This window comes from Chinchilla lanigera, unplaced genomic scaffold (genome assembly GCF_000276665.1).
Source record: "Chinchilla lanigera isolate Chin_1 unplaced genomic scaffold, ChiLan1.0 scaffold00092, whole genome shotgun sequence".
In the NCBI taxonomy this organism is placed as follows: domain Eukaryota; kingdom Metazoa; phylum Chordata; class Mammalia; order Rodentia; family Chinchillidae; genus Chinchilla; species Chinchilla lanigera.
This window is the reverse complement of record NW_004955493.1, coordinates 5764873-5778230: the sequence shown is the minus strand read 5'-3', so window position 1 is coordinate 5778230 and position 13358 is coordinate 5764873. Positions and strand designations below refer to the sequence as shown.

The 13358-nt window shown below is 53.2% G+C and overlaps 1 protein-coding gene across 9 annotated transcripts in view; it reads right to left on the bottom strand.

Annotated features, from left to right (window-relative positions):
• The window catches only part of Kiaa0556 (KIAA0556 ortholog), a 191178-nt gene that overhangs the window by 137497 nt on the left and 40323 nt on the right, over positions 1 to 13358 (bottom strand). Inside the window, exon 1 of one of the 9 annotated variants that reach the window (XM_013504822.1) lies at positions 3969 to 4089. The exons of the other annotated variants lie outside the window; for them this stretch is intronic. The gene's annotated coding sequence lies outside the window, so the exon portion shown is untranslated. Of the gene's footprint in view, positions 1 to 3968; positions 4090 to 13358 lie in introns of those variants that run through there. 9 annotated transcript variants of the gene reach the window in all.

Below are 13358 nucleotides of genomic sequence, written 5' to 3'. Positions count from 1 at the left end.
AAAGCCTCACTCCTTCCCCGGCTCCGCATCTATAATCCACCGGCTCCCCTTTCAAACTGCCGCTTGCAATAGCCCTCCCTGCCCGCAGGGGGCGCACTCTAGAGCCCCAGCAGATGCCTGGACTCGTGAGTAGTGCAGACCTTACACAGACAGTACCTTACACCGTCTCTCTGTCGTGCCTGGACTGTCACCATCACAACTCCGTGAGCTGAACTTTATTAAGGAAAATAGGGGCTCCGGGCAGACAAGCACACAATAGATGACGGGAGGTCTAAAACCAAGAGTGGATCTGATAACCGGGAGGACTCCTCCGTCCCGAACGGGCAAGTGGGGTACATGTGTGGGTATCACTGGATGAAGGGGCCATTCACACCCAAGCAAGGTGGAGCAGAAGGGTGTGACTTTCACCACGCTGTGCAGAATGCCATGCAACTTAAAATTTACTATTTATATAAAATTTACTATTTACTATTTATATTTCACAGGAAGTGAAATCCCAGATAACGGAGGACTGCTCTATCCTGGATCTGATCACTTCGCCCCCACCTCCTCTCCCACGCTGGTCCAGGACGCTAACTTCTGTTCCTGCCTCTGCCCCTGCAGGCTGTTCTCCCTGCTGCATCCAGGGAACTTGAAAGAAAAGAACTGTGGCGTTCCTCCGCTCAGAGCCTCCTGCGGGCTCCTGTCCCACTCAGTCCAGACGGGGCCCCCTGCCAGCCATGAGCCCCTGCGCCCCGGAGCTCCACTCCCCTCGGACCTGCCTCCCCCGAGCTCCCCCGCCCCACTCCAGTACGCTCAGCCCTGACCCATTCCCTCCTCCAGGCGTCCGACCCACCACGCCTTCCACCTGGGCGCGCCTCTCCAAGGACTACGCCCAGATTCCCCGCTTCCTCCCAGGCCCAGCCCGGCTCTCCCTTTTGCAGCGAGGGCCTCCCTGACTGCCTTTTTCAAACCTGCAAGCCATGTACAAACACCCCCACAGGCTCCCCATGCCCCGCTAGCTCCGCGTCTCGTTTATCTTATTTATTATGCCTTTTATTTGTCGGGAGGACTTTACACTACAGTGAAAATACCAGGAAAGCAGAGAGCTCCGTCTATTTTGTTCATTGTCTGTTCTAAACCCCCAGGACAGAGCCTGGCATAAAACACAGCCCTCCGTAAGTACGGCTGAGTGAACGGCAGCACGAGGGGACGTTTGCACCGCGATTGCGAAGTGGAAATGCCGCCTGGGCGACAAGAAAAGGGAAGGGCGTCCTGGGCAGCAGGACCAGCATGCGTGAAGGTCTGCAGGTCTGGAAACGCGTGAACTGCTCATGGCTGTGGCCGGGGAGGTGTAAGCCACATTCAGTGGAGGAATTTAGATGTCACATGGAGACCAAGTCTGGTTACTGCTATCTTTCGTCATCCGTATCCCCAGCGCTGGCCCCGGGGAAGATGCAGAATTTCCTTAATGGCCACATGACAAATTCTCTTGGGGAGGGGGGGCCTGGAACTGGAATAAAACACCAAGAGTCAGTTACACTTAAAGATGCTTGACACAGTCCATATTTCAGGGGATCATGTGCTCCTCTGAGGCCAGAATCCTGGAATTCTCCAAAACATGGCTGATTTAGTAAGTGCCAAAGCCCGCGCTGCATTAATGAGCAGCTGGGAGGAGTGTGGGTGCCCGGGCTGGAGAATGGGGCCCTAACTCTGCCTGCGCCAGGTCTCCGCAGGGAACAGTGATCTCTCAGAGCGGGTCAATAATGAGTGTGTCCACAGGACACAGCCGAGACACCCACCCTGCACTGCCCGCCCAGCTCCACGCTGTAACGGAAGGACAATTTATGACAAGCTAAGGCTCCGGGCTCCAGGCTCCAGGGCTCAGCACTTCAGGCCGCCTTAGCTGGTGTATGTTACACTCCCTGTGGATGCTTACTTAATTCCCGTGATATTCCTAGGTTCTCGGATCATTATCCCCATTTTGTAAAGGAAGAGGCCAAGACTGCAAGCTGAAGCAAGTTGCTGGAGGGCCACGATGCCTCTAAGTGGACGCAGCAGATGGCCATTCCTTCTCTTCTGCTTACACGGACTCTCCTTTGGGAAACCACCTCTCCACTCTCATCCCTGTGCTGGGGGTGGAAATAACACACGTGTGCTCCAACGGCTGGGGCACGTCATTGAGTGACAGCGCAGAGCTGAGCATGTGTCCCAGGCTAGACGAACAGACGCAAGGCAGGGACTGGCTGAGCCTCCTGGAAAAGTCCCTATCTCTCTTCCCCCGGAACTACATAAGCTGATAGCAGCCCCTGTGCTACCGGGGGAAGAAAAAGGAAGCGGTCATTTCTTCACGCACACAGGAAAAAGTAATCTTTTGATCACCTTTTTGACTTCATCAATGTGATCATCCTTGGGAGTTCCACGGGGAAATCTGCCTAGGAATGTCTCCAACGCAGAGACCCCACAATTAAGGGCGGTGGAAACGGGACAGAGGGAAGTCAGATCCTTTAACCATGGTTAACACCCGCATCAGCCATGCTGGCGCTATCGTGGGCTTTCCATTCACATGCGCTAATACACTCATTTCTTTACTCAAACCGATTTAAAGTGTGTGTGTGTGTGAGTGAGTGTGTGTGTGTGTGTGTGTGTGTGTGATTTACACCTGAGTTTGGGGTAGTACTGTGCAAGACCTAGGGCTCAGCTGAGGCTTAGAGAAGCATTAGGAGAGGATTAAATGATACTGGAATGTTGTTTTGTTTTGTTTTGGCAGTGCTGGGGACGGAAGCCAGGGCCTCCCGCCCTCGGGGCAAGCACCCTACCACTGAATGACCCCTCAGCCCCATGACAGTGAGTGTTCTCACTGTCCCTGTACCCCCAATAAAAGATGACCCAAATGTACCCGACAGAATGAAACTGACTCTACCTTTGAAACCTAACCCCACGCAGCTCCTGTTTTCCCAGTGACTCTGCTGTATCCCAGCAGTGTGTGCTAAGTCTTTTGTGCCTATGAGTTGTGTGCAGAAGGACAGCTGTGAGCCAGCTTATCGTGATGTTTGCTAACCTATCCGACATGCTGCCATCCTCAAAAAGGGAAAAACAAACGCTGCATTCAATGTGCCCGCACTGCAAGGAGAAGCCAAGTGATCAGGACCTAAAGCAGGGGCTGAGACTGCCCCCTAGAGGCGGAACGAGACCAAACACTGCAGCGCATGTTTGGGCTTCTACGGCCTGGGCCATTGGGGTTGATAGACCACCAGCAACATACTACATGCTAAGGGAGAGTTTGAGTTATTTTTCAGATATCTTAGACTTACATCATTACCATCCTCCCTTCTGCGTAGCACTACTTTCTGCTACCAAAAAATACCTTGTGATTTTATCCTCAGCTTCAGGGTTTACAGAGTACCCATGCAGATCCAGGATGTAGGACTTTCTCGAGAACGCCAGGCCGTACTATGTTGTATTTTATGATTTTTTTCCCTCTCCTAGCTATCTAAGGAATCCTTCTGATACATATCTAATAGAACATAATTAGTGATTTTTATTCTCAGAAAAATTTTCTGACAACACTGCAATGTGTATTATAACTGCCAGGGATATAGCTCAGTGGCACAGCACCAGCCCGGCAAGCATGAGGTCCTGAGTTCAATTCCCGATAGCAACAACAACAAAATGATCTTCTAGGCTGGCAAATGCAGACTTATAAAATCGTGAATGAGTTTACCTTAAAAAGGAAACTTTGGATTAATGCTATAAATGGAAAATCATTAGCGCTTGCCATAAACGGAAGGTAACGGCAGACATAAATACAGACGTGCTAAAATAAGAAAATGTTGGTGTATCACCCACAAGGAGGCAGAGGTATACGAGCCACACGCTGGGATCTGCACGCCTGCACAACCCCATCAGACGGGCGGGGGGTGCTGACATCACTTTACAAATTCACACATTCATTCATATTTACGAACACTTCCTGGCTAGGCACTGACCTGAGGTGCTGGGGACAGAAGAGTGAGCACTGCTGAGTTCACGTCTAGTGAAAGGACGCAGGTGACTTTAAAAGGGTCAAACACAGGGGCTGGGGATTTAGCTCAGCAGCACAGCGCCTGCCTGGCAAGCACAAGGTCGTGAGTTCAACTCCTGGTACCGGAAAAAAAAAAAACAAAAAAATAAATAAATAAAAGGGTCAAATACAGAGCATGGCGGCTGGTGACCAGTGCCACAGAGCTGCAGAGGGAGGCAGAGGGAATGCGAGGAAGAGCTGCTTTTGCCAGGGGGACAAGGACTCTGGTGAGACGTCATTCAAGTGCAGACCAGAAGGCCAGGAAGGAGTGACCCCTAAAGGTGTGCGGACAAAGGGGGCGCCTGGACGGCAGGAGCGCGCACAGAGGCTCACGTGCGGTGCAACGCGCTCAGAACACGCGCGGGAGAGCTCGGAGCCCGCGTGGCTAGAACAGGGCAGGCAGCCTGGGGTGTGAGCAAAAGAGCAGGACAGGCGGCTCCCTGCGCACCGTGGGAGGACTCCAGCTTGAGGCGAGGATGACCAGGACGCCGGGAGGCTAAGGCCGCCCCCGCCGGAGGAGGGCTGTGGAGTGAGGTGACAAGGGCCTGCAGCACACACAGCCTCTGACGTTAAGGCGGATGAGGAGGCACCACTACTCGAGAGACTGATTTAACACGGTGGCGTCGACCTGTCAGAGCCCCTCAGTCCTGCTGGACTGGCCCGCAACCTGGTGGACACAGAGGGGCAGCCACGGGGGACCTGCCTGTGCCTCTGTCCGCATCAGCGACCCTCCCCTTCCATGGGAATGAGCTCCCCACCCCGGGCACACACATCACAGGGCAGGGCCTCGTGCCACCAGCCCAGCGGGGCTGCCTGAAGAGATGCCACCAGACCCATTCATCCCACAGACACTCCTGTGTGTCTGTAGGTGGGCACTGGGCTAAGGGTTGGAGGCAGAATGAAGTCACCTGCCCTCACCTGCCCCCAACTCATTTCCGTCTGCCCCACCCCCACCCCTCCCAAGGCCACTCAGCCCTCGCAAAGCCAAGCCTTCCTCTACTAGTTGTTGCCCTGTGAGCTGGCCTCAGTGCGGATGGCGTGCGGATGCCCCCAGGCCCCCACCATCCCGGACTTCATTCCCGCCCCTGGCGTCTACCCTCCCTACCCTACCATCTCTGCAGTCACGGAGCACCTCCCGTCCAAGCCGGGACACGCTTGCTGCCTCATGGAGCCGGCAGGCTGGTAAGGAAGGCAGACTTTAAACAAACCCCACCAAACGCACAGTGTCAGCCCTGGGGGGGAGGGGTTGCGGTAGGTGGCTTGAAAAGGGAGAGGAATTTCCCTGCTGGTGACAGAGGGGGCTGAGCAGTTAATCCGGGGACGCCTGTGCCAAGGCCACGGGTGAGCAAGAAGCCATGCAACAGAAGAGACAGTGGGGCTGCCAGCAGGGTGACAAAGGGACAGAGAGCGGGACAGGCCTGCGGGGGCCCAATCACGCGGCCATGGCAGGCCACAGGTCACAGGAAGCCACGCGGTGCCCTGTGGTGACAGGATGAGGTGGCCAGGAGGCCGCTGGGGCTCTGGCAAGAGGGTTGCGGCCTGGAGCCGAGGGGGAATTTCCAGGCGAGGGCGCAGGGCTTGGTGAGGGGTCGGGAGTACGGCGAGCCTGGAGGATGACTTGGGCTGGCGGGGCCGTGTGGAGGGGCAGGCGGCAGGAAGGGCGTGCTGACTGGTGCGGGAGGTTCAGCACCGCGGAGTCCTTAGGGCTCCAGGACGAGCAGTTCTCGGGTCACGGCTGGAGGTACAGGCCGGATGTGCCGTTATCCAAGGCACAGTTAAGATGCTGCTTCCGCTCTGTGAAGCCGCATCGCAGGCTGGCTTCTACCTGCCTCAGCTCTGTCCCCAAAGCTCTCCCACACAGACCTGTCCAAGACATGGCACATGGACTCAGGAACGCTCACTTGTGCCCCAGCTGCCAGGTGGCTCACAGCTAGGTCCCCTCCCAGGGAGAAAGCTGTCTTACCCAGCCAGACGCCTGCTGACACTGATGCCAACGGTGCAAAGAACTGGCTCCTTACCGCAGCTGGGACATCCCCCGAGGACCACCATGCCTACCTAGGATCTGTGGGCCCCTGAAGCACGCAGGGCGGGTCAACCCCCCGCTCTGCCCGGGCTTGCAGTGCTCAGTCTTCACACAGGTCCTGGCAAGACCCCCACCAAGCCCCCTGCCCTCACATGCCCCCCTCGGAGTCACTTTCCGAGCAACTAAGCCAGCACGTCCTCTTCACTGACCCTGAGCTCCCAGGGTGGGAGTATCCTGTTACATCAAAGGCAAGCCTCAAACTGTTCTGAAATTCGGATAATCCTGACTCCCAGGACTACCCCACAATGGTCCTGAATTTAAACAAGCCAGACCTGCCTCCCCCAGTACAGTTCGTTCCTTGGGTTACAGCCCCCCATTTGTGATCTGAAAGATGGTCACCGTGGAGACGTGGGAGATGAGGCCCTCAACGGCCGGGTCTTCACTCAACAACTGAGCTGAGCAGGGTGTGCAGACCTCTGCGCTGTGGACCCCGTTAGAAACGGCAACTGGCCGGCCAGGTGTGCAGCCAGGGCAGCTGCGCTGTCACGGCCCTGCTCTGCGTTCAGGAGGGGAGGCAGGGCGGGCAGCACCTCGTTGGTCAGCAAAACACTGCCCTTTCCCAATGTGTATTCTTAAGGAGGAGAAGCCCACAGATTCAAAGCCCTCAGTCTACGAATCAGGGCCTGGCAGGGCAAGTTGGGAATGCCACCTGTGCCCTAAAACTGGGACGACACCACACAGCATAACTCCCAACAGCCAAAAAGTAGAAGCACCGGACTGCCCTTCAGCTGATAAAGTGGTAAACAGGCGTGATACAGCCATACAATAGAATATTACTGGCTCATTGCCTTCATCTGCGCTGGAGGTGGGGCAGTTTACAAGGAGGGCAGTTTTCATGGCGCCAGAGCTCTAAGACAAGGACACTGGAATTCACTCAGCTTCCAGCCAGAGCCTCCTGGTGGAGAGCAACAGAGCAAGCAGCCTCGTGCAGGTCACACGGTGAGGAGGAGGAGCTGAGGAAGTCAAACTTGCTGCGACAACCTGCTCTCCGGGTACCTAAGCCACTCGCCAGGGAACCGTACTAATCCCACAGTACAAATGCTTCTTAAAGGCCCTGCCCTTCTCAAGGCAATTCCCCTGGAAACCAAGCCTCAGCATGAGTTTTGGCCCCAGCCACCCCATCCAGCTGCCGCAGTCACAGGAAGGAAGGAAGCAGTGACGCAGGCTTCCATACGGACAGCCCTCAAAGACGCAACGCCAAGGGCAGGAAGCAGCCACGGAGACCACAGAATACATGACTCCGTTCATGTAAAATATCCAGAACAGGCAGACCCAGAATTCCCCTCACTTTTTTTTTCTTTTTGAGATAGGGTCTCCCTATGCAGTTCAGGCTGGCCTTGAGCTCACTTTGTAGCCCAGGCTGGTCTCGAACTCGCAACGATCCTCCTGCCTCAGTCTCCCAAGTACTAGGATTGCAGGTGTGTGCCACCACGCCCAGCCAGGCAAACCCATAATGACGGCAGATTATTGCTACCTGGGATAAGGACAGAGAGGAAATGGGAGTGATTGCTAATAGTTTCCATTTAGAGTGACGTAAATGTTCTGGAATTAGTGGTGATGGCTGCACGGCATCATGAACACACTAAACACTACCGAGTGCGGCGCTTTAAATGGTGCATTTTGTGCTATGTGAATTATATGTGGATAAAAGAAATCTGGAAAAAATGAGATGATACATAAAAGTATCTACTATAGCAATATAAAATGCTTAGGATGCTGTCTAGCATATAATACTCCTTGCTCCGTAAATGTTTGCCACCACTGTAAGCCTGATTAGAAACATTTAATTGTTTCTAATTATGGTGAGACAGAAGTTCACAGTTGGCCTCAGTTCCCTAAGCCGTTTGGTGCCACAGAGCTGACACCCACCTGAAATCCGGGCAAAGAGAAGACGACAGGACTTACTATTTTAGAGGTGTTAGCTTTCCTTTCCCTGTGTAGGCAGGGGCTGCGCCACGCCATCCTAGGGCAGAGCAGCTGGATGTGGGCTCTTGTCTGCCCCCAGAACAGGGAGCGGGGCTGGTGACAGTCACAGCCTGGGCTGTCACGGGGCGGGCAACGAACAGCATCGGCCTGGTGGCAGAAGGCAGAATCTGGCGTGTCAGTGGGGAATAAAGGGATTCACGGCAGAGGAGCCGTCTACGCTCATCAAAGTCGTGTTTTTATAAAGCCGCCACGGTATGTTTGTCAAAAGGGGCTGACTTAGGGCGGGCAGGGCCATCTCGGAGCAGGGAAAGCTGACAGGAAAGAGGCCTGGCATGCGGCCATGGGGGGCTGCTCTGCTCTAGGGGGGGAGGAAGAGACAGGTGAGTCCCTCCACCCCCAAGGCAGTGTGTGCTCACGCCTCGGCACGCAGCCACACGGCCTACCACATGCGAGGTGCACGCCGACACACAGCTCTGTGGCTTCCTTCACTAAAAGCTTGCTGTGGCGGGCAGGACGTCAACAGCGGCACTCTGGGGGGGGGGGCAACAAAGCAGGGTGCACTAAAGCGAGAAAAGCACAACCCTGCATGGCTTCCATCTACTCGCGCCCGGCTGCCTCAGCCCCTGGAGTCAGCCCAGAGAGGGGCTCTCAGGTGCCCAAGGAGAGAGGTACAGCGCATTGGGCAACACGTCCTCACGTCTGCACGACAGATCCGAGAGAAAGAGCCAGAGGACTTTCCAGACGCACCGCCCAGGGAGGAGGGCAGGGCACAAGGTACAAAGCATCTTTTATGGTAAGCACAAACAACAAGCATTCCCAGAAAATGTCATACGGGTTTTATGGGTCCACTGAGGTGTACGCTTGCAGAGAGAAAGGTCTAGAAGGCTGCAGGACTCTTCTCGAGCAGCAGCAACCGTTACTGGGGCGGGGGTACTGGGGTTAGAGAAGTGAGGGGATCAGTGAAAGCACTTTGGCCTCACCTGGAAGGTTAAACTTTCTATTTGTAAAGAGGCCACTTTTGTGTACTACTTACGTAACTAATCACCTCATCCCACCCCACCACCCTCCTCAAAAAAGGACAGAAGTCACAAATGGCTGCGAGGTAGGATAGAAGAAATAAAGCAATGTAGAAAGGAGATAAGGAAATTGAATTTGTTTTTTTGAGTCAGGGACTCACTATGTAGCCCAGGATGGCCTCAAACTTGTGGTGATCCTCCTGCCTCAGCCTCCAGAGGGCTGGGATCAGAGGTATGAGCCACCATGCCCTACAGGAATCAAAATTTTAAAAATTGTATTTTAAAGAAAAACTTCAGATTTATTTACTTTTTTTCCTTTTTCCTAAACAGCAAATCTGGGCAATTCCCTCTCAGCTGCAAACAGCTCTGCAGTTCTGGCTGGTCTCGAACTCACTTTATAGCCCAGGATGGCCTCAGACTCACAGCCATCCTCCTGCCTCAGCCTCCCAAGCTCTGAGATAACAAGTGTGCGCCACCAGGCCCAGCTTAAATGGTTCTCTTTCACCCAAAAATGGACCATCCTTTCGGCATTTCCCATAGAACAGACCATTATCAAACTAGGGCTGGTCCATCCTCTCCCACCCTCTCAGACTGAAACTAAGACCAAGACTGTAGAGTATGGAATTGCACTGATTTCCACGTCCCAGGCCATGTGGTGGTGCACACCTGTAATCCCAGCACTCGGGAGGCTGAGGCAGGAGGATTGCCGTGCTACACAGTGAGTTCAAGGCCAGCCTGAACTACACAGCAAAACCCTGTCTCAATAAAACAAAACAAAACAACAGATTTCCACCTCCCCAAACATATAAAAGACCCCCAGTTCCCAACTATCCGCTCATGAGTGCGTCCTGTATCTTCCTCTGATAAATCCTTCCCAGGCCTCTTTTACTGACGTGTCTGGAAAATTCTTTTCTACGACAGAAGCCAGCCAACCTGCATACTTTAAGGGGGTGGGTTAAGTTCCTTACTTCACCCTCAGGGACCCTCAGACCCAGCCATGGCAGCTGCACGTCCCAGACAGACTCGGATTTCCTCCACAGCTCCCCCATATCCTGCCCCCTCCGGTCTCCACAAGCCTGCGTCACATTCCTGACGGTCCCCCCAAAACTCCTCTCCCTCTTTCCCACCTCAGGCAAAGCTCATCCACCTTCCCACTGCTCAGACCCAAACTCAGGTCCTTCTTGGCATCTCCTTTTCCTCCCACACACCCAGACCCTCAACAAGTCTACCCAGATCCACCCCCACTCGGCACCACCCTGCTCTGCCAGACCAAGCCCCGTCCTCTCCCGGGGAGCCTGGGGCTCTCCAGCGGCCCTCACCCCGTGGCCTGTTCTCTGCCTGTGGAAGGAGGCACAGCCCGTGCAAAACTGTCAGGTTCTGCAGTAAAAGTCCAAGTCCTTTACACAAGGCCACAGGCCCCATCGGACCTGGCCTTGGCCCCTCTGTCGTGTCTCAAAGCCCTGCCTTGCTCCCTCTGCCCTGCCCCACTTGGCCCTGACCACAGGCTTTGTTTTTTTGGATCAGGAAACTGGAATTTACTTGAGCCAAAAATTGTATTGAACTGGTTTCTCTGTATAACTATGAAATACACATAAAGCTCTTAAAATCTTAAGATAAACCCCTTCACTGCTTAGAACTGAAGAATGTTTATAAATTTGCTAATAAACTTATCATCTTTTTTATACTTGCAGATAAAGAAAGGAATTTGTCCTTGCAAATCTGGAGTCTCCCAGATGGTTTCTCTTTCTGTAAACTGCCCCCGCCCGGGCATTTGGCCTTGCTGCTCATTTCCCAGAGACCTGCGGGTCAGCTTCCTCTCCTCCCTTCCGTGTCTGCTCGCACTGCGATGAGGCCTTCCCAGGACTCCACTTAGCAAACCCCCCAGCACTCACCCTACCTTATTCTTTTTCTGACACCTTTCCTATTTTACTAATTTGCGGAGGTAAGGAGCAGCCGTGCAGATACACAGTGCATGACAGTGTGGCGTTAGGTCTGTTTTGTCCTCGATGGGATCTCCAGGCCTAGCCTCACGCCTGGCACACAGCAAGCGCTTAATGCTGTGGTGTGAATGAATGAATCTGCATGCAGTCTTCTCCAGCCAGCCCCAGTTCACGTGAGCAGCGTGTGTGTGTGTGTGTGTGTGTGTGTGTGTGGGTGTGTGTGTGTGTAAACCCCGAGGCTGAGCCGCATCCCCACCCTGTTACTGATGTCGAGGCGGGGTCTCACTGAGTTGCCCGGATGGGAGGGGAACTTGCAATCCTGCTGCTTCTGCCTCCCACAGTGCTGAGAGTACAGGCCTGTGCCACCCCACCCAGCGCATTTATTCTTCTCTGCCAGGCCCTTGCCCCGATCCTCCAGCCTGGGCACCCCTCTCCCACCTGTGCTGTGGGCAGAGCTGCAAGCTTTCTCCTCAGACCCCCAGCTGTTCCCCACTGGGACACAGTTGATAAGCTGCGCCCCAGACAGCTAACCGCTCTGCGCTGAGGCGTCCGTTGCGCCCAGCAATCCGCATGCATTATGTTGATGAATTGGCCCAACAACAGATGCACTCACTGCTATTATCCACGTTACAGTTGAGGAAACTGAGGCACGAGCGGCATCAGAGCTCAAATGTGAACTTGGCCATTGAACTGGTTTCTCTGTATAACTATGAAATAGTTATAGTCTGTGCTTGTCATTTTCAGTGTCAGCTCCCTCCACAAAACTGAGTTCTGAGGCCTCAACCAGCGCAGAGGCGCCCCAAACCACCGAAGGGACAGGCAAGCAAACTAACCACGGACCGCAGAGCACTGGCCAGGGGCTGGACCGTCGCGATGACGCCCAGGGTGTCCCTGAGCTCCCTGGCTGGAGTCCCTGGCCAGCCTTCAGTGACACAACCAGAGCCAGCTGGAGACAGGATGGCCCAGCGGAAGGAGCAGGATGAGAACATGAGCTGCAGCAGGGGACAAAGCTGAGACCAAGTCCTGCTTCCTTTCCTACTGTAACAGGAGCGATGATGCTATCACGCAGAAGGACAGCAGGCCCAAGACGCGCTGGGGAAGCTAAAATGGGGTCTGCTAAGTCACCGCCCTCCAGAGGGCTTACAAAAACATCTGCCAGGTTCCTACATATATTAGACCCTATAAATACGTGGTCTCCTATAGGGTAGAGATTATACCGCTTACACAAGGCCTGAGTTCCCCTCTAAGTCGCTTAATAACTCCTAGACCAAGAGCTTTCTCAGGAACCCCTTTCTCGCTAGTGGGACCTCTGCGTCCCTGCCTTTGTATCTTTTACTTCCTTGCCTTTATATCGTTTAAACACATTTGCTTACACCCTGCCCCCTCTGCCGTGGTTTCACTCTGTCACCATGAGACACAAGCCCAGCATTCAGCATCGCTATTCACCTGTGTGACTCAGGGCCCTGCTCTCACTTGTAAAATGTGCAGCGGGGCTCCGGACAGCACTCACAGTGTGCTATCAGCCACCAGGTTACCGCACCGAGATTCCCGGAAGCCAGGTAAGGGTAGTGTGGCCACAGGTGGCTGGACCAGGGTCTGACGCTTCTGACCCAAGTGGGGCCAAGAACCTCAGGGAGCTTGAGTTAGGAGGTTTAGGGAGGAGCTAGCTGCTCTCCTGAAAGGGAGAACGTGAATTTAGGAGTTGCTAGTGGGAATTATTTTTTACCACATAAGCTGAGGAAGCAAGAAAGCTGGTGTTTACTCAAGCAAAAAGAATGATGTAGAATTCTGGAAACATTAGCCAGAGCAATTAGACAAGAGAGAGAAATAAAAGGAATAGGAATTGGAAAGGAAGAAGTGAAATTATCATTATTCGCAGATGACATGATACTCTACAAGGAAGACCCCAAAAACTTCACCAAAAGACTCCTAGAATTAATAAACAAATTCAGTAGCATAACTGGATACAAAGTCAACACTCAAAAATCAATAGCATTCCTGTACACAAACAACAAACACACTGAGAGAGAAATTAGGGATTTCACCTTTCACAATAGCATCAAAAAAATGAAATACTTAGGAATCAGTTTAACAAAGGAAATAAAAGAGCTATGCAGTAAAAGTTATAGTACTTTGAAAAAACAGATCAAAGAGAATTTCAGAAAATGGAAAGATATTCCTTGCTCACAGATAGGAAGAACCAACATTGTGAAAATGGCCATATTCCCAAAATTGTTGTACAGATTTAATGCAATACCAATTAAAATACCATTAGTATAACTCACAGATTTAGAGAAAACATTTCTAAAATTCATCTGGAACCAGAAGAGAACTAGAATAGCAAAAGCAAT